At 41.6% G+C, this 27,331-nt stretch overlaps 1 protein-coding gene across 3 annotated transcripts in view; it reads right to left on the bottom strand.

Moving 5' to 3' along the window:
* The window catches only part of NUMA1 (nuclear mitotic apparatus protein 1), a 76,794-nt gene extending 49,508 nt beyond the window's left edge, over positions 1-27,286 (bottom strand). The window contains exon 1 of one of the 3 annotated variants that reach the window (XM_047690686.1): positions 27,185-27,286. The gene's annotated coding sequence lies outside the window, so the exon portion shown is untranslated. The other 2 variants (XM_047690685.1, XM_047690689.1) reach the window with 2 other exon arrangements.
* Between the last annotated feature and the right edge of the window lie 45 nt (positions 27,287-27,331).

Genomic DNA, 27,331 nt, shown 5'->3' with positions numbered 1-27,331 from the left:
ACACAATTTTCCTGAAACTGCAATTTTAGGACCTTTAGGACCTCCCTTCAGGACCAAATCTTTTAAAAAAACCAAAACCCGGGCCCCTGGGTGGCTAAGTTGGGTTGCATGACTGCCTTCGGCTCAGGTCCATTGATCCCGGACTTCCAGGATCGAGTCCGCATCAGGCTCCCAGCTCACTTGGGGAGTCTGCTTCTCCCTCTGACCTTCTCCTCTCTCATGCTCTCTCGTCACTCATCTCTCTCAAATAAATAATAAAATCTTTTTTTTTTTTAGATTTTATTTATTTATTTGACAGAGAGAGATCACAAGTAGATGGAGAGGCAGGCAGAGAGAGAGAGAGGGAAGCAGGATCTCCGCCGAGCAGAGAACCTGATGTGGGACTCGATCCCAGGACCCTGAGATCATAACCTGAGCCGAAGACAGCAGCTTAACCCACTGAGCCACCCAGGCGCCCAATAAATAAAGTCTTTTAAAAAAAAATTTTTTTTTTTTTAAACCAAAACCCTATTTGCAACATAACTCTTCAAAACATATAAAATGGGTTAATCTTAACTTGGAAGTTAATGAATTTAACCAGCGACATTCACCATAAACATGAATAAACACTTGTATATACTGTGTTGGAGACTCAAACCTGACTAGACAGGCTTACAATCCTGTGGAGAAAGAAACATACCTTATTTCACCTTAATACAACGCCAAAGAACACAGACCTGGGCAGTGCTAAAAGGAAGGTAAGAGAACACTGAGCCGTCTAGTGGATACTAACAGTGACTTGTAAGAGGAACACCAGAAAGGCAGTGTCCTGAGCAGGTGAATGGCTTGTGTGTGCCTTTTCAAAAGATGAATCTGGCACAACACCGAGTCCAGAGGCACAACGGAGGTGATGGTGGCAAGTGCCGCGGCAGTAGGACCGAAGAAAAATGGTGTTACTTGAAAGGCATCATTGAGTAGACCCAAAGTTCTTATGAATTGGGGTGTGGGAATATAAAGACCTAGGATTCCTGCCTTGCTGAAAAGACTTCAGACCAGGAACACAGAAGTTACTGTTTTGGAGGACATGTGAAGGTCTGATTACTCAGGATGGATGATTAGGAAAACCTTACCAAGAAAGTAACATTTAAGCTGAGTACTTAATGTGTGAGTGGGAGGAGTAGCAATTCACCAAAGGAAAAGTAAAAAAAGAGCATTCTAGGGACATCTGGTCGGCTCAGTCAGTTAAGCGTCTGCCTTTGGCTCACATCGTGATTCCAGGGTCCGGGGATCAAGTCCCACATGGGGCTCCTTGATCAGCAGGGAGCCTTCTCCCCCCTCTGCCTGCCACTCCCCTTGCTTGTGCTCTCCCTCTCTCTCTGACAAATAAATAACTTTTTTTTTTTTGTTTCCTTAAAGAGAGCATTCCAGACAGAGAGAACAGCATGCACAAAGACAGAGTTCATTACATTTGAGAAATGGCATGCGGTTTTAGGAAGGTGTAGCAGATGATGAGGATAAGTAGTACTAAATTGTAAGGCGCTTACATCATACGAAAGAATTCAGATTTTATCCTGTAGGTGATAGGAAACAATCAAGGTTTCTAAACAGAGGGAGTAAAGGGGAGGAACATAGATCAGATCTATGTTCCAGCCTGTATGACGTACAGGCTAGAATGGTAAGAAACAAGGGGAAGGCGATATACCACAATGGCTAAGAGCATGAGGTCTGCAGTTAGACTGCCTAATTAAAATTCTGGCTCTATACCCTATGGCCCAGCAATTGCACTAGTGGGTGCTTACCCCAAAAGATACAAATGTAGTAATCCAAAGGGGCACCTGCACCCACTGCTTATAGCAGCAATGTCCACAATAGCTAAACTATGGAAAGAGCCTAGATATCCATCGGCAGATGAATGGATAAAGAAGATGTGGTGTATATATACACAATGGAATATTATGCAGCCATCAAAAAATGAAAATCTTGCCATTTGCAATGACGTGGATGGAACTAGAGGATAGGATGCTAAGTGAAATAAGTCAATCAGAGAAAGACAGTTATCATATGATCTCGCTGATACATGGAATTTGAGAAGGTAAAGGATCATCAGGGAAGAAAGGAAAAAATGAAATGGGATGAACCAAAGTGGGAAGACAAACCATAAGAGACTCCTAACCATAGGAAACAAACTGAGGGTTGCTGGAGCGGAGGGTGGTGGGAGGGATGGGAGGTTGCTCTATTTCAGACATATATCCCTACTTGCTTGGAACTTGCAAAATGGCCATTGGGGAGGCTATTGCTATGGTGAATCAAAGACCTGTCCCCCTGAAACAACTAATACATTATATTTTAATAAAAACATAAATAGGGGCACGTGGGTGGCTCAGTGGGTTAAGGCCTCTGCCTTCGGCTTGGGTCATGATCCTTGGTCATGGGATCGAACCCTGCATCGGGCTCCCTGCTTGGTGGGGAGCCTGCTTCTCCCTCTGCCTCTGCCTGCAGCTCTCCCTGCTTGTATTTTCTCTCTCTCTCTCTCTGTCAAATAAATAAATAAATAAAATCTTTAAAAAATAAATTAATAAATGTGATGTAGAGCTAAAAAAATAAAAATAAAAATAAAAATAAAATAAACATAAAATCCTATCTTTATCGCTTACTAGCTATGCAACCTTAAGCAGGTTATTTAACCTGTGTCCCCAGCCTCCCCATCTATAAAATGTTAATAGTAACAGTACTTTCTCAGAGGGTCATTGTAAAGATTTAACAAGACAGTATGTGCAAAGCATTAAGCACCATACCAAGCACAGAGAATAAATGTTAGCTGCTGTTAGAGGCTGAAAGTTCATTAGTAGGTTATATCCACGTGGTTTAGTGTTGTCCATGCTCTTCCTTCTACCCAGAGCTTTCTTTTCTCTACTCCTTCATCTAGTTAATTTTAACCAATCCTTCACATCTCAGCTCAACAAGTGTTACTTCCTCATATAAACTCACCCTAAGCACCTAGTTCCCAGTTCCATACTAGGTCAAGTTCCTACTATGCAGAGCACCAGAGTCTTTTCCTTCACAGCTCTCATAGTTTCTAATTACACCTTTTTGTATTTCTTTAACTTTTCTCCTAGTATCATATGTTCTACGAAATCAGATTGTGTGCTCACCATTGAATTCTTAGAACTTAGCACAATGCCTGACACATAGAACATGCTTGATAAACACTTCTTAAATGAATGAAAAGTTTTAAATTATATTTTAAAAGTAAACCCTCTTCAGGGGGCACCTGGGTGGCTCAGCGGATTGAGCCTCTGACTTCAGCTCAGGTTATGGTCTCAGGGCCCTGGGATGGAGCCCCATGTCAGGCTCTCTGCTCAGCGGGGAGCCTGCTTCCCCCTGTCTCTCTCTGCCTGCCTCTCTGCCTACTTGTGATCTCTGTCAAACAAATGAATAAAATCTTTTTAAAAAATAAATAAAAGTAAACCCTCTTCAGGATCAATCTTCAAATAGAACCCAAGATACAGATAAAAGTAGATGGTTTGAAGTGAAGGATGTTTGGAGCCCTGTCCCCTCCTGCCTCCACCTGATTCTTGAGTCTGTTCTCTAATTCTTTTTTTGTTTATTCTTCTGTTCTGTAATTTTATTAAGCTTTACAGAATGCAGCACGAAACCATTACTTGTTCCAAGCAAGTAGGGATATATGTCTGAAATAGAGCAGTGATTTAAAAAAGAGGAAGCAGGGGCGCCTGGGTGGCTCAGTGGGTTAAGCCACTGCCTTCGGCTCAGGTCATGATCCCAGGGTCCTGGGATCGAGCCCCGCATCGGGCTGTCTGCACAGCAGGGAGCCTGCTTCCCTTCCTCTCTCTCTGCCTGCCTCTCTGCCTACTTGTGATCTCTCTGCCAAATAAATAAATAAAATCTTAAAAAAAAAGAAAAAGAAAAAAGAGGAAGCAATAGTTTGAGAACTACTTATGGCAGGCCCTGATAATCAATTTCAAGTGAAGAATTAGAAAAGGAAAATTCTAGAAATACCTCTAACTTCCTAGCTTGCATGAATAAGTAGATGATCATATGTGCCAAAAACAAACAAGAATGTAAAAATGGGAACTTCATTCATTGAGCACTAGTATCAACCCTATCGGGCAAGTGCTATTAATACCCTCTTTCATAGAAGTTAAGAGATATTGAACAACCTGTCCAAAATCATGAGGCTAACAAGTAGCAGAATTAAGATTCAAACCCAGGTCTAGCTCACTCCAAACTTCATAATCTAAACCATCATGCCATAATGGCAGGTGGTTTGAAAGTCTGGTTTTAGACATGAGGTACCTATTGGACATACAATCAGAAAAACCCATAGCTGGTGCAAAATATGATTTGGGGCTAGAGATACAGATTTGGGTCACTTTTGAAACAGTGTAACTATAATCAGAAGAGGGTCTATGATAGGAACATGCTTGCTTAGTAGGTCTTTAATAAAGAGGTAGCATAGGGGCGCCTGGGTGGCTTAGTGGGTTAAGCCTCTGCCTTCCACTCAGGTCATGATCTCAGGGTTCTGGGATCGAGTCCCGCATCGGGCTCTCTGCTCGGCAGGGAGCCTGCTTCCTCCTCTCTCTCTCTCTCTCTGCTTGCCTCTCTGCCTACTTGTGATCTCTCTCTGTCAAAATAAATAAAATCTTTAAAAAAAATAAATAAAGAGGTAGCATATACATTTGCTATTGAAATTTGTTAATCTTCTGCCAAAGCCTCTGTCTTGCACAGCCCAGGGGACACCCACACTGAGAACTGATGGACGGACTCTGAGTGAAATTCCAAATCTCTGGAGATCCCTTGTAGGACCTTTATTATTATTTCCATTTGGGGAAATTTCAACAGAAAGCCAGTGACCATACCAATGTCAATTTAAAAGGAAGGTGGTTAAGAGAATGAATGTGGGGATCAAACATCATTTTCTCTCCTACGTCAGGTTCACATCATCTCCTGCTAAAAATGCCTAGCATCTGAGTATGGCTTCTTACCACAGACAGTGTTTCCCATCTACAAAGTATTTCACATGATCCTCACAACAGCTCTGCAAGGTAGACACTGTTTTCATTTTATCAAAGAGGAATGAAGTTCAGAAAAGTACTCTGCCTAATGTCACACAACTACAAAACAATAGGACCACAGTGCAACTCTGATCTTCTGGCTCCAAATCTGAAGCTCTTTCCAGCAGATTCACCCCAAGATAACTATAAGCCACCCACCCGCCTAGGAACCAACAGAGTCACCATCCCTACATACATTTTTGTTGTATTTAAAAAGAAAATATGGGCACCTGGTTGGCTCAGTCAGTTGGGTGTCGGCCTTCAGCTCTGGTTGTGATCCTGGGGTCTTGGGATCAAGTCTTGAGTCCTGCATTGGGCTCCCTGCTCAGCAAGGAGCCTGCTTTCCCCTCTCCTCCCCACTCTGTCTCTTTCTCTCAGAGCCTCTTTATCTCTATCTCCTCAGTGCTCTCTGTCACTGTCTCTGTCTCTCTCAAATACATAAATAAAATCTTTATTTAAAAAAAAAAAAGGAGAAAAAAGAAAACAGCAGGGGGATAATGACTGGACAGGGCTAACAGGAAGTTGGTAAATGTTATTTCTTGAAACAGCACTAATGACACAGGTGTATTCACTTTGTGACAAGTCATGAGCTACATTACTTTATGCATTTTTCTGTATGTATGTTTCACTTTAATTAAAAAAGCAAACACTAGGCAAAATTAAGATAGACTAATAAAAATTTGGGAAAGCTGGATGTCTCAGGGCTATATGTATATTTGCTTGACTTCTCAAGCAGCAGGTACATATAGGGCACCTAACAGTTAAGTAAGAATGCACAAAATCCTTGCACGCACAAATAATATATTCACCCACTTATTCACCCTTGCACACACAAATAATAAATATATTCACCCACAAGTCACCCATAATGACTAGGTGATGTGAGTGAATCTGATGGGATCAGGAGCACAGGAAGCCCAGTAAGGCACCAAGATTATAGTAAATGAAAAAAAAAATGGCATCTGAAAAGTGGAACTATCCTATACTATCAGTACAATAGTAAGATATCTCAATTTCAGAGACAAAGATGTGAAAAATGCCAATGACAATTTAAAGATGCCACCAATTATAAACGCCTCCTAATTTCAGAGTGTTAAAACATAAAAACAATGCAAAAAAGCATTTAAAAATAAACAAAATACAATGTTCTAATCTCTAAAGGTAGTTCAACCGTGAGATCATAGATCCTGGAGTGTTAGGGCTAGAAAGGACCTTGGAGAACCTTGTCTCGGGTACAAGCTCTTGATTTAAGAGATGGAGAGAGTGGAGCCCTGTTTAACAGTTGTTAAGTGACCTTATTAAATTAAAGCTCACACCCCAGAAAGTTAAGTACAAAGTTGGTTCTTTGACTCCTGGGATTACTACCCAGATACCTCCCTCTAAACCCGGGAGAAGATTTACATATTAACTCTATTTTTCACTTTCATAATTCTCTGCTTCATTAACTCAATAAAAAACTAAAAGCACCTCTTAAAAATCAATTAAGATGAAAAAACAGAAGACTTCCCCTCTTGCTTGAACAAGTTTATTTCCTTGTTCTCTAAAATCAATGAAGCAATACAAAATTAGATTAAAAAATAAAATTTGTAATCTCTCAGCCCATTTTCATTCCCCGCTGGGCCCTCCCACAAGATATGTTAACAGATTTTTTTCATGCCCCCTACAATGTAACTACAAATGTACTTTTTTTAAAGTTTTTTTTTTAAGATTTTATTTATTTATTTATTTGAGAGAGAGGCAGTGAGAGAGAGCATGAGCGAGGAGAAGGTCAGAGGGAGAAGCAGACTCCCCATGGAGCTGGGAGCCCGATGCGGGACTCGATCTCAGGACTCTGGGATCATGACCTGAGCCGAAAGCAGTCCGTCCAACCATCTGAGCCACCCAGGCGTCCCTACAAATGTATTTTTATATTTAAGGGGATTTTTTATTATTCTCCATTTTTGAAAAACTAGGTTTACAACTTCAACACTGCTCTGCAACTTGTTTTCTCACTTAATAATTTATCATGAATCCCAAGTGTCACTAAATAAAAAATTTTAACACATACTTTAAAAAATCTGAATAACAGTCCACATAAAGAACATAAAATAGTGTGTTCACATATTTTCCTACTGATGGACATGGCTATTTTCAATCTGTTACCATTTCAAACAATGCTGTAATGCATATCCTTATGCATATTTCTTTTTAAATTAAAGAAAAAAATTTCTATACACACACTTTCTAGTCATCCAATGTTTTGATTATTTCCTTTCTTGTCATCATCTCTGCCTTACTTGCTCACAGAATTTTCCTCAGGGCCTGGTGTGATAAAGGAGGGCAAAGCAACTTGGAGAATGTCAAGACAAATGACATGTGATACTCACTGTTGGTAAATTAGAATTGGCCTATCTTGGCTGCCTCTCTCAGCCACCTGAGCATACCACACCCCCACCCCCACCCAATACATGTGCTCCTTGTTCTGGTCTCAGCAGCTGCTTCCCACTCAACTGATGTGGGCAGAGCTGGCTTGTGGAATTAATCCTACTTTGTCACACTCCTAACCCTAGCAAATGCAGATAGGCCCACCAGCTATCCAAACAAGTAGGAAGAAGAATACAGTATCATTAGGAAATATTATAATACAGAAATATATAGAGTAAAATATAAAACTCCCCATTTACCAAACCTTAACCGACATTCACAATGGCAGTCCCCTCCTCAGAGTGACCACTGTTACAACTTTGTTGTAGCTTTTCCTAACGATGCACACACGTACACATGTGTGTATATAGAAAGAGATATGTGTATATGCATGTATGTGTGTGTGTGTGTATACACACACACACACACACGCATGTATGTAAGTAAAGAGACAAAGAGTGTGAGTGTGTTTGGTCTACATACCTGTAATTATATTGTATGATTTGTTTTGCAACTTGCCTTTTTCACTTAAAAATTTCTTTGACATGTTTCTATATTAGATTATAATGGATTCCTCATACTTTAAAAAGCTTTGGGGGGCCTGGGTGGCTCAGTCAGTTAACCATCTGGCTTCAGTTGGAGCCCCACATCAGGGTCTCTGCTCAGCAGGGAGTCTGCTTCTCTCTCTTCTCTGCCCCACCCCTGCTGGTGCACGCTTTCTGTCTCTAACAACAACAACAAAAAGTTTAAAATAAATAAATAAAAGAAAAAGCTTGAGAAAAATGCTATAGTTTTTGAACAGCTAGGCCTTCTCAACAATATTTCCCACTATCCAAAGGTCAACAAACTATGACCTACAGAGGTGAACAGAGTGGACCCTTGAATAACGCAAAGATAAGGGGTGCCAAACTGCTCAACACCCCCACCATCCTATATAGTTGAAAATCCACGCAGAACTTCTGACACCCCAAAAACTTAACCACTAATAGCCACTGTTAACTGGAGGTCTTACAGATAACAAACAACTGATTAACATCTATCATGTAAGTTATCTGTATTAATACTGTAACTAAACAATAAAGCCAAATAAAGTGTTACTAGGAAAATCATAAGAGAAAATACATTTACAGTACTGTATTTAATTTAAAAAAAAAAAAATCCCTGTATAAGTGGACCCATGCAGTTCAAACCCATTTGTTCAAGGGTCAACTGTAGCTGCAACTACACAGCCTACAAAGCCTGAAGTATTTACTACTTGGGTCTAAACAAAACAGCAACTTACACTGAACATCTAAAGAATAGTTTCTTTCTTTCTTTTTAAAGATTTTATTTATTTATTTGACAGACAGAGATCACAAGTAGGCAGAGAGGCAGGCAGAGAGAGAGGGGGAAGCAGGCTCCCCGCGGAGCAGAGAGCCCAATGCGGGGCTCGATCCCAGGACCTTAAGATCATGACCTGAGCCGAAGGCAGAGGCTTAACCCACTGAGCCATCCAGGTGCCCCTAAAGAATAGTTTCTTAATATAGATTGTTGTCCAACTCACAGTGGCTATTTTAGACAGTGAGGCTCATCTTAAACAAAATTTATATGGGGCACACAGTGGCTTGGTCTGTTAAGGATCCAGCTCTTGACTCTGGCTCAAGTCACAATCTCGGAGTCCTGTGTGGGGCTCCACGCTCAGCACAGAGTTTGCCTAAGATTCTCTCTCCCTCTGCCCCTTACCCCTTACATGCACATGCATGCACACTTCATCTCTCTCTCTCTTTCCAATAAATAAATAAATAAATAATAAAAACTATTAGTAAATAAAAATGGTTATCTCAGGATGCCTGGGTGGCTCAGTTGGTTAGGTGCCGGCCTTCAGCTCAGGTCATGATCCCAGGGTCCTCCAACTCCAACTACTACTACCAAATCCAACTACTCAGTGAGGAGCCTGCTTCTCCCTCTGCCTGCCACTCCCTCTGCTTGTGCTCTCTCCCCACTGACAAATAAAATCTAAAAAAATAAAATAAAAATGGTTATGTCAGCAGAATAGCATTAGGATAAAGGGTTAAGTGTAGGGGACTTAGTTATTTTATATATTACTTTTATAAATTTGTATAAAATTATTACAGTACTGTTTAAAATAGAAAAACTGAAAGCACTATAAAAATTCTCTATGATAGACTATTATACAGCCATTATAAGTATTTATAGTTTCAGCAACATTGTTTTTAAAAAGATTTTATTTATTTATTTGACACAGAGAGAGAGAGATAGCGAGAGAGGGAACACAAGCCGGAGGAGTAGGAGAGAGAGAAGTAGGCTTCCCACCAAGCGGGGAGCCCAATGCAGGGCTCAGTCCCAGGAGCCTGGGATCATAACCTGAGCCAAAGGCAGAAACTTAATAACTGAGCTACCCAGGGACCCCAACATTTTAAATTTATATGAATTTATACAATGGTAACTGGGAAGCAGAATACAAAATTATAGGTAATATATGACTTTGGACTATGCAAAATAGAAATACGTATAGGTACAGAACATTGAAAAGAAATACTAAATAAGTGATTTTCTCCAGATGGTGGGGTTATAGATAATTTTAGTTTTCTTCTTTATCCTTTCCTGTATTTTTCCAATTTCCTACAATGAATATATATACTATTTTTCAATCAGATTCAAAAAACATTTTTGGTTTCCAGTGTATAATCAAAAATTCACCCTTTCTGAGAAATATGTATAGGACTACACACAGGATTAGAGGAAAAGATGGGATTGGGAGGGAGACAAACCATAAGTGACTCTTAATCTCACAAAACAAACTGAGGGTTGATGGGGGGAGGGGGTTGGGAGAGGGGGGTGGGGTTATGGATATTGGGGAGGGTATGTGCTATGGTGAGTGCTGTGAAGTGTGTAAACCTGGCGATTCGCAGACCTGTACCCCTGGGGATAAAAATATATGTTTATAAAGCTGTAAAAAAAAAAAAAAAAAAAAAGGATTAGAGGAAAAGTAAGCAACCCACTAGAAAGACTGCACAAGATATATGCCTAAGAAAACCTTCATCTTTGGGGTGTAGAAAAGCTCAGCTGTCCCCCTAAAGGGACTATGCTGACCATTTCCTGCCTTCTTGCTTTTGGAGATGCTTTAGTAAACATTAACTGAGGAATCAAATTATATTGAGATGCCTGACAAACCTTATACGCTAAGGACCCAGGACCACCACCTTCTCAACCCTTAAATCTAAGACCTTACACTTAAAGAAAACAGATCAGGGTGCCTGGTTGGCACCGTCAGTTAAGCATCCAACTCTTAGTTTCGGCTCAGGCCCTGATCTTAGGGTCATGGGATCAAGCCCTGCAAGGAGCCCAAGCTTTGTGCAGAGTCTGCTTAAGATTCTTTCTACCTCTGCCCTTCCCCCCCAGTGTGCACAAGCATGTGCTCTCTCTCAAATAATTTTTTTTTTTTTAAAGAAAGAAACCAGACTAAGACCTAAGTAACATGGATTGGATCATGTTATTCCTCACATCAAAAACATTCAGGGGGGGGGGCGCCTGGGTGGCTCAGTGGGTTAAGCCGCTGCCTTCGGCTCAGGTCATGATCTCGGAGTCCTGGGATCGAGCCCCGCATCGGGCTCTCTACTCTCTCGGGGAGCCTGCTTCCTCCTCTCTCTCTGCCTGCCTCTCTGCCTGCTTGTGATCTCTCTGTCAAATTAAAAAAAAACAAAAAACAAAAAACAAAAAACAACATTCAGGGGGCCAAGCACTTGGGTGGCTCAGTTGGTTAAGCATCTGATTTTTTTTTTTAATTTTTTTTCTTTTTTTATTTGACAGACAGATCACAAGTAGGCAGAGAGGCAGGCAGAGAGAGAGAGGAGGTGGAGGCAGGCTCCCTGCTAAACAGAGAGCCCGATTCGGGACTCAATCCCAGGACCCTGAGATCATGACCTGAGCCGAAGGCAGAGGCTTTAACCACTGAGCCACCCAGGCGTCCCAAGTATCTGATTCTTGATCTCAGCTCAGGTCTTGATGTCAGGGTCATGAGTTCAAGCCTTACATTGGGCTGGACACTGGGCCTGGAGCCTAGTTAAAAAACAAAACAGGGTGGCTCAGTCAGTTGAGCAACTGCGTTCAGCTTGGGTCATGATCCTAGGGTCCTGGAATGGAGCCCCAGATAGGGATTCCTGCTCAGCAGGGAGTCTGGTTCTCCCTGTCCCTCTGCCCCTCCCCCAGCTACTACAGTGCTTTCTCTCTCATAAATAAATCTTTAAAAAAGGGGGGGGCACCTGGGTGGCTCAAGGGGTTAAGCCTCTGCCTTCGGCACAGGTCACAATCTCAGGGTCCTGGAATCGAGCCCCACATTGGGCTCTCTGCACAGCAGGAAGCCTGCTCCCCACCCCCTACTTGTGATCTCTGTCAAATAAATAAATAAAATCTTAAAAAAAAAAAAAATCAGGGTGTGTCTGGCTGGCTCAGTCAGAGGAGCCTATAACTCTTGATCTCTGGGTTGTGAGTTCAAGCATTATGCTGGGTGCAGAAATAACTAAAAAAATATATAAACTTAAAAAAAAATCGGAGGGTTGCCGGGGGGGAGGTGGGTAAGGAGAGGGTGGTTGGGTTATGGACACTGGAGAAGGTATGTGCTATGGTGAGTGCTGTAAAGTGTGTACACCTGGTGATTCACAGACCTGTGCCCCCGGGGCTAATAATACATTATATGTTAATAAAAAAATAAAAATTTATTAATAAATAAATAAAACTCAACAGCTAACTCCATTCAGAATAAAATCCATATCCCTTAACATGACACTTATAGTTAAGATCCAACCATCAAATTTCCTTTCCAGCCTACCTCCAGCTCCTAACTCTAAAATATCTTGTCTCAGGAATACTTCTCCCAAACATGCTCTGTGTATTTGCCCATGCTGTGACCTCCTCCAAAATGTTTTTTCTTTTAAACTTACTGAAGGCTTAAATTTACCTTTTATAACCTGGTTCAAATGCCTTCTCTCTTCAGAAGTTTTTGTTCTCCCATTTTAAAAACAACTGTTCTCTCTTCTTCATGTTCCCAGTATTGCCTGTTCCTCTACACACTTTATTCCATTCCTCTTTGGGTCTATGCTAGCCACAAATATGTTTCACTTGACTATGCTTCTGGAGAGCTGAAACCCCCTCATTCACCTACCAGCTCCATGTTAGCACAATGCTTGCACACAGTAGGTGCTAAATAATGTTGCCTGACTGAATGTCAACTGGCCCTAATGTAATGAATTCTTTCAGTAACGCAGCCAGTGAAGCCAAAGTGTCAATCCCTCTAATTTAAAGTCACCTACCTAGCATGAGTGACCAACAGGAAATGTCACAGGCCTGCCACTTTAAGGGGACTGGCAAACTGACTGTGTTTACACAATCCTAATTAAAACTAAAGGGCACTGAGGGAAAGAAGAGAAATAGGGAGATTAAGAGGTGTGGATTCTACAGGTCACCTCCTCCTCTGTTCGGAGCCCAAATCTCCCAGCCTAGGGCCTAGTGAGCTCACTAAGCAGCCTATTCTCTCCTTGAGGTCACTATAGGATCTAAGTGTCAAAAAGCAACTGATTAGGGCACTTTCTCTCCAGCAACTGGCTTTGCTCTTGGCCATTTAACTTCTAATTGTGGTTACCTGGGGCTTTTTCTAAATGAATCTCATTGCCCCAATCATTAAAAGAATCCCTTTAAAGAAAGACTTGAAATTAACCACAGCAGGGAACAAAGTCTCTAAATCTCCTAAATCACAATATCCACACTGTCCATTTGGATGAAATTCACCCCCAACTTCTTCAAACAAAAGGTCCTACCACCAAATGACTTCTATCAGGACCAGCATGTCCTGTGATTGTTTTTCAGGAGAAAGCTCCCAGTGCCTGCTTCCCATTAAACAGCTACTTCATGTTTGATCACTCAGCTATGACTGCCCGTAGAAAGTAAAATTACTGCAACTTAGGGGCTAAAAAGGAATTTCACTCCTACCCCCCTTATCTAATAGTCAAGCAACTTAAAACAAGTAGATACTTTCTGACCTCAAATCTCCTTACACATACCTATTTTCAGATCTAGAACTCTTAGTACGTAACTTTTTCAATACCAAAATGAGGAAAACAAGGCCTTGAGTAAGAAAGAATTGCAAATGACCATATAGTGACTTAGTGACATAATCTTTTGACCACATTGCCTAATACCTTATTCTACTGACTAGTTATCAACAAGAACACCATTTCCAGGAACAGATTCCGGGGTACACCAATCAGCCTATTTCAAATGCATTCAAGATAGGCTCTCTGCTTTCCCTCTTTCTATCCCCTCTGCCCATTCTCACCCTTTCTCAAACCCAACTGCTGACCAAAAAAAAAAAAAAAAAAGTGACTTGATATATAATTTTTCCCACAAAAAGACGAGCTACCAAACTATCTGGTTCAGCCCCACCATGCAACGGGTGCTGGCATGCTGGTGTGCAGTGGGTGCTACAGCCAGAAGAAACTGTGACTGAGTTTTCTGGAGATGACTGCTAACAACCCCTCATCTACGGTGTCCTACAGCAGCACATTCCAATCCTTTTTGGTCCTCAAATCACATTTGTGATTTGGGAGGACTACGATGAGAAAGGCAAATTTTCTTACGCTATCTAGTCACCATGGCCTAGAAGCAAGCAAAAATGCAGTGAGTATAAAGGAAGTGACACCTTTTTAAACAAACATTTCCAATCTTATTAAATCAAATGAAAACTGTAGTCAAAACAGTCTCTGCAGAAAGTTATTAACTTATTCTAACAATATTACCATCACTCAAAATATTTATAAAACACTCCTTTGGAAACTGCCTTTAAGATCTACGCCACATGAAGACACACACAAAAATTAAGTCTTACTGTTTACATGTCATTCTTCACCAAAAAATGTACTGCCTTGTTTCACTCTTTGGCTCACAGTATCTTTTGGCTGTCTCCTAAACCTGAATCCACTAAGCAAGAGTGATGATTTGCTACTTCTGAGGATATTCAAAAGATTGGCTTAGAAACCAAAAATATTCTGAGCATTGGCAGCCTCACCAGAATAAATACAAAGGCTGAGAACACAATTACTCTCAGGACAAACTTACAAATATTAAGTGTCCTGAAACTACAACTAAGGGGACAAGATATATGCAATATATGTCACATATTAATTGTATTACTTTACAATCACACATTATAAAATCATATATTTTGACCCTGGAAGGAATCTTCCAGATCATATAATCCAAACTTTTCATTTTTACCTATGAGATCACTCAGTGCACTGAGGTTAGGCAATTTGTCTCTGGTAACATAACTGGTTAGCAACAGTCAGGACTAGAAACCCAGTCACCCTAACTTCTAGCATAATCCATAAATATATACTAATCCATACTCCTCCCTCTTCTGTGTTTCTCACTGCTGTCTTTTATTTTATTTATTTATTTATTTTTACTGCTGTCTTTTAAAGTGAAAGGAAATAACTTGGGACACTCAAATACATCACAATGGTTCTGAAACCAGTAGCTGAGAAATGATGGCTTAAGACCAGGATATCTTGGGATGCCTGGGTGGCTCAGTCAGTTAAGCCTCCACCTTCAGCTCAGGTCATGAACCCAGGGTCCTTGGATCCACATCCAAGGATCCACATCCTTGGATCCACATCCCAAGCAAGGAGGGAGCTTGCTTCTCCCTCTGCCTGCTGCTCCCCCTGCTTGTGCTGTTTGTCTCTCTGACAAATGAATAAATAAAAACTTAAAAAAAAAAAAAAAAAAAGACCAGGATAGCTCTCTGTAATCACCCCTATGGGTATGAGCCATTGTTCAGTATGTAGCTCACAAGAGTTCTGGATAATCTACCTCAGAGCAGGGGTCAATGAAAACCTCTGGACACCTCCCTCCACACCCCACAAATACACACATTAAAAATATGTCTGTTGAACCTCTCTTCCTGCCTCCTGCAGTAAGCCATGTGCTTCAAGTAACTGAAAGAACATTACTATGAAGAACATGAATCAGGGAAAAAATAGTAAAGCTTCTGTTCAGGAAAAAGCTGATCTATGAAAAACCAGAGAGGGCAGGAACCATCTTGAACTTACCTCCTCGTAGACAGCTTCCTCAGGCCTGGACAAGAGATCCCTGGCAGTCTGACTTAGAATTAGCATCTAGCCAGGGAAGGGGCAAAGAGACAGGAATGCTTGTTCATTCTCCCATCCCACCCACTGTTGGTCAGCTCAGCCTCATATCATCCTGGGCAGCTCCAGGGTTCTATAGATCAGACAGCAACCGGAAAGGAAGCCACACAGCCTAGGTCAACGGGGTGAGTCAGTCGCAGAGCAGGAAGAGTCAGTGGAGCAGAAATTCTGGCCTCCTGTGGCAAGATTGCCAAATATAAACCACACCACAGCACACCACACCCCCACCCCCACTCCCTCTGGTCAGCACTGGGAAGACTCTGCTCTATTAGGATTCTGGTCTCCAAACCAGAAAAGGTCCTTTCTCGGGAGGCTCCATACCATGCTCATATCCAAGTGTTTCTCCTACTCAAAAACCTTCTATGGCTTTTTTCTGCCTAAAGCATCATACTTAAATTATCTGGCTTAATTTTTTAAATCCTCCATTATATGGCCTTAAGTCATTTATTCAACCTATTTCCCACTATTCCAGTGTATACTCTGAACTTATCAAGCCAGTCTTCCCACTTCTCTCTGCATTAGCCTCTCTCATTTCCATGCCTTCAGTTATCCAGCAGTGGTAAGTTCAAATACCTTCAGGAGTCAGACAGGTAAAAGAAATGGATTCTCCAGTGGAGCATATGGCAAAAGCCCAAGTGTTATCCCCATCTAAAAGCATTCAAATATTTTAATTCAAATATTTATGCAATACTTCACCTTGAGCATTACAATGACCTCTTAGATGGTTATTAATATTCTTTCTAGCTTGCAAGTAAAGAAGCTTTCCCAAGGTTAGGCAGCTGGCAAAAGGCTGGGCATCATCTCTGAATCGAAAGCAAGAGCTCTAAAGTTGAGGATTCCCAATAGTACAAATACCACAGAAGATACAGAGCTCTAAAACTCTGAAAAGGAGGGGTGCCAGGCTGGCTCAGTCAGTTACATGTCTGACTCTTGATTTTGGCTCAAGTCATGATCCCTCGTGAGACTGAATCCCACATCAGGCTCCACCCTCAGCATGGAGTCAGCTTGGAATTCCCTCTCTTCTGCCCCTCCCCCTAACTTGCACGCTCAATATCTTGCTCTCTAAAATAAATCAAATCTTTAAAAAATACATAAATAGGGGCGCCTGGATGGCTCAGTGGGTTAAAGCCCCTATCTTGGGCTCTGGTCATAATCCCAGGGTCCTGGGATCAAGCCCCGTATCGGGCTCTCTGCTCAGCAGGGAGCCTGCTTCTTCCTCTCTCTCTGCCTGCCTCTCTGCCTACTTGCGATCTCTGTCAAATAAATAAATAAAATCTAAAAATTTTTAAAAATTAAAAAATATATAAAAATTAAAAATACATAAATAGGGGCACCTGGGTGGCTCAGAGGCTTAAGCCTCTGCCTTCAGCTCAGGTCATGGTCACAGGGTCCTGGGATCAAGCCCTGCATTGGGCTCTCTGCTCAGCAGGGAGCTTGCTTCCCCCTCTCTCTGCCTGCCTCTCAGCCTACTTGTTATTTCTCTGTGTCAAATAAATAAATAAAATCTTCTAAAAAAATACATAAAAACTCTAAAGAGGAAATTCATTTTCATGATATACAACCTTAATAGTGGGATAGGAAACCCAAATAGCAGCTTATCTAACCATACTCCAATTACCTCAAACTCTATCCACGTTCCTGCCAAAGTCCTTCCTAGTTATTCCAGGTCCTGCTGAGTTCCCTCTTCTCTCAGTTCCTGCTGGGCTTACAGACTACACAATCGTGTGCCAAATTATATATGGTCATGCAAAACTGAATACTGAGTCCATGTGTTAGTCCTAATTCACTAATCACACTACTGCATTAACCTACATAGTTCTAAAAATCTTAACCTGAATCTAATCAGGAGAAAACAATCATACAAATCCAAATTAAGAAATATTCTGGGGGCACCTGGGTGGCTCAGTCGGTTAGGCATCTGGCTCTTGGTTTAGGCTCAGGTCATGATCTCAAAGTTGGGGGATCAAGCCCAACATGGGATCTGCACTCAGCATGGAGTCTGCTTTGGATTCTCTCTCTGTCAAATAAATAAATAAAATCTTTAAAAAAATATATTCTGCAGGAGCCTGGGTGGCTCAGTGGGTTAAGCCTCTCCCTTCGGCTCAGGTCATGATCTCAGGGTCCTGGGATCGAGTCCCGCATCGGGCTCTCTGCTCAACAGGGAGCCTGCTTCCTCCTCTCTCTCTCTCTCTCTCTGCCTGCCTTTCTGCCTACTTGTGATCTCTCTCTGTCAAATAAATAAATAAAATCTTAAAAAAAAAAGAGTTAAAAAAAAATATATATATATATTCTGCAAAAGTATAACCTAAATTCTTCAAGGATGTCAATACTATGATAGAAAAAAAATTTAAGATTAAGAGATTAGAGAACTGTTCAACGGGTATGACAAAATCATGGCAACTAAATGTAAGCACGATCCTTCAATGAAGATTGATTTGAAAAAAGTCTATAAAGGACATCACTGGGAAAATTTGTGAAGTCTGAACAAGCACTATACATTGAATGTACTGAATCAATATTAAATTTCCTAAGTGCTAACTGTATTGTGGAAGACAGTCTTGTTTTTAAGAAACACTGCTGAAATATTTAGAATGAAGTAACATGATGTTCACATGTAACAGTCAAAAGTGTCAGAAAATGAAGGATAGAGACAAATGCAGCAAAGTGTTCACAATTGGTGAATCTAGGTGAACAGTGTATTTTTTATATTTTTCTTATAAAGTATCTATAGGTTTGAACTTATACAAGAGTGTATAAATATTTATTATTCCTATAAAGAATCTGTAGGTTTGAACAGCTGGTGAGGAAGAAATTACTGTATTACACCCTTCTTTGTATACTCAGCTCTTTGAGAGATAAAAGAGGCACTCATTGGGGCGCCTGGGTGGCTCAGTGGGTTAAGCCTCTGCCTTCGGCTCAGGTCATGATCTCAGGGTCCTGGGATCGAGCCCCGCATTGGGCTCTCTGCTCAGCAGGGAGCCTGCATCCTCCTCTCTCTCTGCCTGCCTCTCTGCCTGCTTGTGATCTCTCTCTGTCAAATAAATAAATAAAATCTTTAAAAAATAATTAAAAAAAAAAAAAGAGGCACTCATTACTTATTTGCTCACTACCTAAGGCAACTGAGCTTTGGAGGTCAACAGCCAACCAGAGTCAACTTTGCAATAGTTCATAAGGGGTACAGAGGCAAACTCTAAAGGAACAAGAGTTTTCCCTCAAACTCACACCATCACACCACAGGAAGGATAGAAAAGGAGGTAATAAAAGCTATTATTACCTCATCCTTCACTGAGGCCATCCAGCAGTCAGTGACACTTGACAAAAGCCCACTTACAGGGCAGAATACAGTTACTACCCATACAAAGGACCAAGAGCTAGGGTCACATTGCATCCACCTTGCCACAGGGCACCAAAAACTTGACAGCGTGCAAAACAAGTGTCTCTGGCCAGTCACAGGAAGGCACCCAAGTGGTCAAATAAATACACCTGAAGTCTTTACTCCTCGCCATATAAAACAGTCCTCAGATGCAGTAAGGCAGAAGAAATCTGCAAGGCTGAATCACTGGCATTTCCTGCACTGGCTTCAAAGAAATCAGCCCTTAAATAGGACGGAAAGGGCAGCTGACACAGCTGTCAACAGAGGCCTCAACCCAGGAGCATGCTGTGCAATATGCTCTTTCCCTTCTACAGCCACCAGATCATTTTACTTCTGCCTAGTGGTCCCTTATTAGGGTGACTGACTGCCCAATGGCCAACCCTTAACCTTGACTCTCTCCTCCTCTCACTGACAGCCAAGATATTGCCCTTTCCAGATAGCTCCTCCACTAATTTAGCAGAAAGAATAATCAAGACTATTCCCTCCCAAACTTCCATCAACTGAAGGCCTGTAGTGGTATAACATAGAGCTTGCTTCTCAAACTCTACCATCTTTAGCATTTTTACCAAAGACAGAGTGAAAACATATAAAGCCTGCTTGTCAACTTTGGAATTATAAACTATGAAGGACAGAAAATACAATATTTTTAGATTTGTTCTGGCAAAGATCTCAACACCAAAAGCAACCTTTCGTTACTAAAGCAAGCTCATACCAAACTTTGTAACCAAGCTTTCATTACCAAAAGCAACACAATACAATTTAATGAGATTAAATATAAAGGCTTGCATTCACAGTAAAAGAAATCAGCCAAACTAATACAAGATGGTAGAGACCTGGTACAGCAGTTCATATTTAAAAGGCTGCCTTTGGGGTAGGGGAGGTAGCAGGCTGCCTCTAGTGGGAGGTGGAGGAGAGGCTGTTATGCTCTCAATGAACCATGAATGTAACAGAGCTACAGAAAACACAATGCAGGCTTGGGTTGTGTGACAACTCTGTGCTCCACCTTTTAAAGAGCAAAGTCAGAGTATATGCAGTGAAGAATAACAACAACTGTGGTGAAAGGTCTAAAAGTCATGTTGTAGCAAATGTGAGGGAAGAGCTACAGAAGTTTAGCAGTGAAAACGTGAAAACTTTTCAATATATGCATGCTTGTCATGCACGTGAAGAGAAAAACCTATGCGTTCTCTTGCAAGAAGAAGAAACCAGAACTACTGAGCAGAAATTATAGGAAGATAGATTTGGGTTGGACATGGGGAAAGACTTTCAGCATAATTAAGAAATTAAGAATGGGGGGCACCTGGGTGGCTCAGTGGGTTAAGCCTCTGCTTTCAGCTCAGGTCGTGATCTCAGGGTCCTGGGATGGAGCCCCGCATCCATCGGGCTCTCTGCTCAGCAGGAAGCCTGCTTCCCCCTCTCTGCCTGCTTCTCTGCCTACTCGTGATCTCTCTCTGTCAAAATAAATTTAAAAAAATAAATTTAAAAAAAAGAAATTAAGAATGGGGATTATAAAGACAACTATCATATGATCTCCCTAATATGAGGAAGTGGAGATGCAACGTGGGGGGTTTGGGGGGTAGGAAAAGAATAAATGAAACAAGATGGTATCGGGAGGGAGACAAACCATAAGAGACACTTAATCTCCCAAAACAAACTGAGGGTTGCCAGAGGGAGGGGGGGTAGGGAGAGGGTGGTGGGGTTATGGACACTGGGGAAGGTATGTGCTATGGTGAGTGCTGTGAAGTGTGTAAACCTGGCGATTCACAGACCTGTGCCCCTGGGGCTAATAATACATTATGTGTTAATAAAAAATAAAAAAATTAATAAAAATAAAATAAAATAAAATGAATGGGGGTTATAGAACCCAGAATGCTTGGATCAGAACACCAACTCCACTACTTACAAACTGTATGACTTTGAGATTACTTGACTTATTTGTGGCTCAGTTTATTTGCCTGTTAAAGGAACAGTAATAATGGTAGTATTTACCTTAAAGAACTTTGGGAAGCAGTTCATGCAAGGTGCTTAGAATAGTGCCTGGCTCAGAGTATATACTGAGAAAAAGAAAAAAAAAAAAAAAAAGAACGTAGCTATTGCTGTGACTGTTGATATGACAAATCAGATAACCTGAAAATCCTCCTACTAAATACACCTGGAAATGGTTGGGGAAATACAATAAATGTCCTTTTAGATTATGCCAGTTAAGTTATCGTCTCTCCGCTCCACCTACCCTGTTATACTCTGCTCTGTGACATTGGGGCTTGGACTCTGCCAACCCCATTTCACCTTTGCCAGCTGGCTCACAGTTAGGCTCTGTCAATAGGAGATGCTAAAGGGAAAATGGAAAGCAGGAACTTCCTCCTTCCTACAGCGTGCTGTTTCTTGACAACAGCAGTTGGTTCCTTCCCACATCTTTCTGAACTCCCAGAACCAGCCTCATGGCACCCCTCCGAGGCAACAGCACCAGCTGGGCAGAGCTCAAGCAAACCTGGCTCCTTAGGCCCTTCCCGGGAGCACCTAAGAAACCAGCAGCACCAGGCAACACCCTGTCTGCAGAGAATCAGGGCGTAGTCCTCCAGATCCCTTCAGACTTCTATGCTCTGATAATTCCAACTGTTCCTCCCTTTGTTTCTGTCTTAGATGAGGTAGCTATTTAATGCAGTTACTACATCAAACTCAACTTTAAGATTCCCTTTTGCTTGTTCAGCCCTCCCACAAAGGTTTAAACTAATTCCATTTACTGAGTTCACTCTTAAAATAGCTATGTGTGGTTTCTACTTTCCTGCTTGGATCCTAACTGACACACAGATACACTGACCTCACAAGAAAGTAAGGGAAATTCCAGGAACAGTGTGACCTGACAGCATAGCTGTGCTAGCTGTGTAAAGAATTTATAACCTCCTCATTGTCCAAGAGACAGATTTTGAGCCTACTAAGAACAACTGATATCCTTGTATTAAGGCTGAGGCAGTCAATAAAAAGACCGGGAAAAAAAAAATCTGTCCACAGGGAAATAGGGAAGCTTATCTTGTTCACCTAGTGAAGTAGGACGAAAAACCCTCCTAGGAATTCAAAACCATAGTTGTTTTGTGGCCTAAGCTTGTGGCCTGGAAATCTGTATTACATACATTGGTCCCAGGCTGGGAATAGCCTTGAGTGTCCAACAGAAGCAATAACAAAGTTCTCCAGGAGATACAATGAATGGCCAATAAATATGTGAAAAATGTTCACCATCATCGTTAACAGGAAAATGCAAATTAAAACCACAATGAGATACTACTACACCTCCATGAGAATAGCATATATTAAAAGGCCAACAATACCAAGTTTGGGTAAGAATATGAAGCTGGGGGCTCCTGGGTGGCTCATTCAGTTTAGCATCTGTCTCAGGTCATGATCTCAGGGTGGTGATATCCAGCCCTGTACTTGCTAAATCAGCTTGAGATTTTTCTTCCCCTCTCCCTGCTCAAGCATGATCACGTGCACGCACATGCTCTCTCTCAATAAATATATAAATAAATACAATCTTTAAAAAAAGGGAACATGAAGCAAATGGAGCTCTCACATACTACTAAAATGGTACCATCACTTTGGAAAACTGGCAATTTCTTAAAAAGTTAAATACAACTGCCATACAACCCAGTCATTCCACTCTGAAAAGAAAAAAATATACAAATGCTCAAAGATTTGTACATGATTGCTCATAGCAATTTAATCACAAGAGCTAAAACCTGGAAACAAAAGTCCAACAACAGAGAATAATAAAATTACATGATATAACCATACAACAGAATACTATGTAGCAACAGAAAGCCACAAATTACTGATATATGCTGATATATATGATATATACTGATATAAATGGATAAATCTCATATGTATTATGCTATGTGAAAGAAACTAGGCCCAAGAATATGCACTATATGATTTAACTTACATGAAATTCTAGGAAATGCAAATTAACAATAGTTCCTGAGAGGGGCACCTGGGTGGCTCATTCGTTAAGCACCTGCCTTTGGCTCAGGTCAGGATCCCAGAGTCTCAAGATGGAGTCCCATGTCGGGTTCCCTGCTCAGCGTGGAGTCTGCTTCTTCCTCTCCTTCTGCCCCTCCCCTACTCCTACTCTCTCTCAAATAAAATCTCAAAAAAAAAAAAAAGTTCCTGAGCCAAGGTGAAGGGAAATATGGACTGCAAAGAAACATGCAGAAACTCTGAGGAGTGACAGAGCGGCTCTGTATTTTTTTTTTTTAAGATTTTTATTTATTTATTTGACAGACAGAGATCACAAGTAGCAGAGAGGCAGGCAGAGAGAGAGGTGGAGGCAGGCTCCGCGGCTCTGGTATTTTGATTGTGGCAGCTTTTTATAGGTATATACATCTGTCAAAACACTTTTACTTTAAACATAGCTTATTGTACATAAATTATGCCTAAGCAAAGTTGACTTAAAAGAAAATTGTGATCTGTCAAATAAATAAATAAAATCTTAAAAAAAAAAAGAAAATTGGGAAAAAAGAAAGAAAGAAAATAAACTGCTCTTGGTAGAATTGACCTCGACCCAAGCTACATAGGACTACCACAGACAACGCCCCTTTGAATGTGACCTTACAATCCAAAACTACTACATACGTGTGGAAACTATTCATTATGGGCAAGAGTCAGTTAAAACAAATCCCTATAAACTTCAGAAAAACATGATAGAGACTATAAGTTTATCTAAAATTATTATATGAGTTGAGGGGCGCCTGGGTGGCTCAGTGGGTTAAAGCCTCTGCCTTTGGCTCAGGTCATGATCCCAGGGTCCTGGGATGGAGCCCCACATCAGGCTCTCTGCTCCGCGGGGAGCCTGCTTCCTCCTCTCTCTCTGCCTGCCTCTCTGCCTACTTGTGATCTCTTTCTGTCAAATAAATAATAAAATCTTAAAATAAATAAATAAAATAAAATTATTATATGAGTTGAAAACATGAGATAAAAACAAGATACCATGGAAAACAAAGAAGCATATTTAACGTGAACTAGATAGTACTTCTAAAAATGAAAAGTTAGCTAATGAAGATAAGAACTCAGGGCACCTGGGTGGCTCAGTCAGCTGAGCAACTAACTGGCTCTCAACTCAGGTCTTGATTTCAGGGTCATGAGATTGAGCTCTCATCAAGCTCTGCACTGGGCATGGAGCCTGCTTAAGATTCTCTCTCCCCCTCTCCCTCTGCCCCTCCAGCCCTTAAAACACACACACACACACACAAAGTAAATTAGTTCAAGCTGAAAAGTAAATTAGTAGGCTAGGAGATAGATTTAAAGAAATTACCAGGGGCGCCTGAGTGGCTCAGTGGGTTAAAGCCTCTGCCTTCAGCTCGGGTCATGATCCCACGGTCCTGGGATCGAGCCCCGCATCGGGCTCTCTACTCACCAGGGAGCCTGCTTCCTCCCTTCTCACTTCTGCCTGCCTCTCTGCCTACTTGTGATCTGTCTGTCAAAAAAATAAATAAAATCCTTTAAACAATTAATAAATTACCAGAGGTAACACAGAAGGAGATGGAAATCATGAAAGATAAGAAGAGATGTGGAGGACAGAATAAAAAAGTCCAACATAAGTTAAATATGGGATCTGAGAGAGGTACTATTTAAAAAGGGAATGACTACAATCTTTTTACAAAATTTATGCAAGGTATGAAATCTCGATTGAGGAACCACTATAAGTTCCCAGTAGGATACAATTAATCCACAGCATGTAATGAAACTGCAGAACACAAACAATAAGATCTTTAGAACTACCAGAGAAGGGGCGCCTGGGTGGCTCAGTCATTAAGCCGTCTGCCTTCGGCTCAGGTCATGATCCCAGGGTCCTGGGATGGAGCCCTGCATCAGGCTCCCTGCTCAGAATGAAGCCTACTTCTCCCTCTCCCACTCCCCCCGCTTGTGTTCCCTCTCTCACTGACTCTCTGTCAAATTAAAAACAAAACAAAACAAACAAACAAAAAAACCAACTTTAAAAACTACCAGAGAAAAATGCAGGTTACCTGCAACAAAATGATAGTTAAATTGTGAGCACAGTTCTCAAAAGTAACAACAAAAAGCCAGAATTTCAGTAAAATAACATATTCAAAGTGCTGAGAGAAAATAATTGGAAGCTTAGTACCCAGCTAAACTATCAAGACTGAAGAGAAAAAAAAGATGTTTCCACACAGAGTGTTTAACACTAACTGACCCCTCACTGAAGAAAACATCTGAAGGGTATATTCATCTATTTACACAAAAGGAATAAATGCAAGAAAGAATGGTGAAAAAACAAACAGTAAGCATAGAAGGATAAAATGAAATAATCAATGACAGCACAAAAACATAATACTGTTAGAATACAATAACAATTATTATTACTTAGAATTGTTCAATATTGAAATGAATTGCCTTTGGGAGTGGTCCCATCTTTGGAAGTGCTTATTTTGAGTTCAGACAACACCTTTGATATGTTCAGTATAACAGTGGGTAAGAAGCTGAAATAAATGACCCCCAACATACTTACTGACCATCGGGTGTTATCAATCAGACACAGCTGTCAACATATTCTCCAATCAGCCCTGTTTAGCCACCTGTGGCAGGGCTTTTCACCATCCTAATAGTCCTAGAACTCAACTACTAGTTCAAGGCATTCTTCTCACTCTCATATTCCATAAATAAAAGAGAATATTCTAAATAGAAATGTTTTTATATGAGCTTTCAGGTAAGATCTCCTAGCTTTGGGGAGCATAGCTCTGGCATTAGATTAAGAATCAATCATTAAATTAGTCATCATTTGCTTGAACTTGGGCCAAGAAAAGAGTACTTGGAAGCTTTTACATAGAATTATGTGCTTCTTCCTCTACAAGGAGAAACCATTCAGGAACAGAGAGGGAGGGAACACATATACTCATCCCTGCTGATGGAATGCTACCTTACTTGGTCTGAATGTTCCCTCTGAGTTCCCATATATTCACAGCAGTAAAGATCTTCACACGGTAGCCCTAATTCCCTTATCATCAAGGTTTCTGCCCATCACAGAATAACAGTTTCAAGAACTTTGGAAATATGGGACCAGGAACAGACACTAGAGAGATGGAAACACGGATTAAAGGGAGTAACTATCACAGTTTTAGAAGGCAGTTCCATTCCAGGCAAAAGATAGACTACCGAGGTTCAAAAGCACATTAAATGGAGATGGGCTCCTATTTTCTTTTCAGTCCATGAAAGCTCATTCATTTCAAAGCATACATTAAGAGCCAGGACATGTTTCACTCATACCTGCCTAGGCATCAGGATAGGGGACAAAAGACACTGTCTATCTAGAAGGACAAACATGCACTCTTCCCATACCAGATGAGCAGCACTCCCCTGGGGCGTAGCAAGAGAGGACACCCAGAGGAGGCAGCATGAAGCCAGTTACGCTCTTTCCCACCCACAACCTTCACACAGTAACTTACAGTCATGTATTTGTACACTCCAAGATGCTTCCATGAAACAACTTAACTGATTTGACCCTCAGAACCACCCCCAAAAGTAGGTAAGGCAGGTAAGTTATTGTTAACGTATGCGAAGTGGGGCTCAAAATAAATCAGGTGACCCGTCCAAGAAAACGCGCACCCCTTACCCCCCACTCCTTATTTAACCCAACCATGCACTAGCTATGTAATCCTAACCAAGTAAACATTATAAAATACCTCCGCTTCCCCATCTGTAATAAAGGATAATAGGACAATTAGGAATGTTTAAAAAATGATCCACGTCAAGGGTGTGGTACCAATGCCTGAAACGTAGCGGGTACTACGTTTACTACTAGTATTACTACTGCTATTGTTAACAATAATAGGCGGAGACTTCCCTGGGACCTCTGGGTCACAAGCATTTCACGAACACGCACTAGCCGCCCCCTTCCCTCCCCGCGCCCTGGTCGTAGACAGAATTCCACAGACACGCCCCCAAACAGACCCTCCCCCTAGGCACGCCGGCACCTCCCCCACACCGGACATGCCCCCCTCCTCACAAACCTTACCCCCGATAGATTCTCCCCAGTCAGTGTAGGTTATGAAGGAGGCCTTCCGCTCGCACCCGCCTCTCCAGCACCCCCTTTAGGCCCCGGCATCCCTGCGGGCGCCCGGATTGAACGCCAGCCGCAGGCCCGCGCCGGTTACCTGGCCGCGCGCTCCCGCTCCGCCTCACGCTTCCACAGGATCGGGTTTGTCGCGGGCTCGCGCCAGCGCTGTGAGCGCACAATTAGTTTAAACTATGGCCCCGCCCCCTCGCGCCACCCTCTGATTGGCCCCGGTCGTCAGGAGTCT

This window comes from Lutra lutra, chromosome 10, assembly GCF_902655055.1.
Source record: "Lutra lutra chromosome 10, mLutLut1.2, whole genome shotgun sequence".
NCBI classification, from domain to species: domain Eukaryota; kingdom Metazoa; phylum Chordata; class Mammalia; order Carnivora; family Mustelidae; genus Lutra; species Lutra lutra.
Note: the sequence above shows the minus strand (reverse complement) of the source record. Positions and strands in the feature narration are given on the sequence as shown.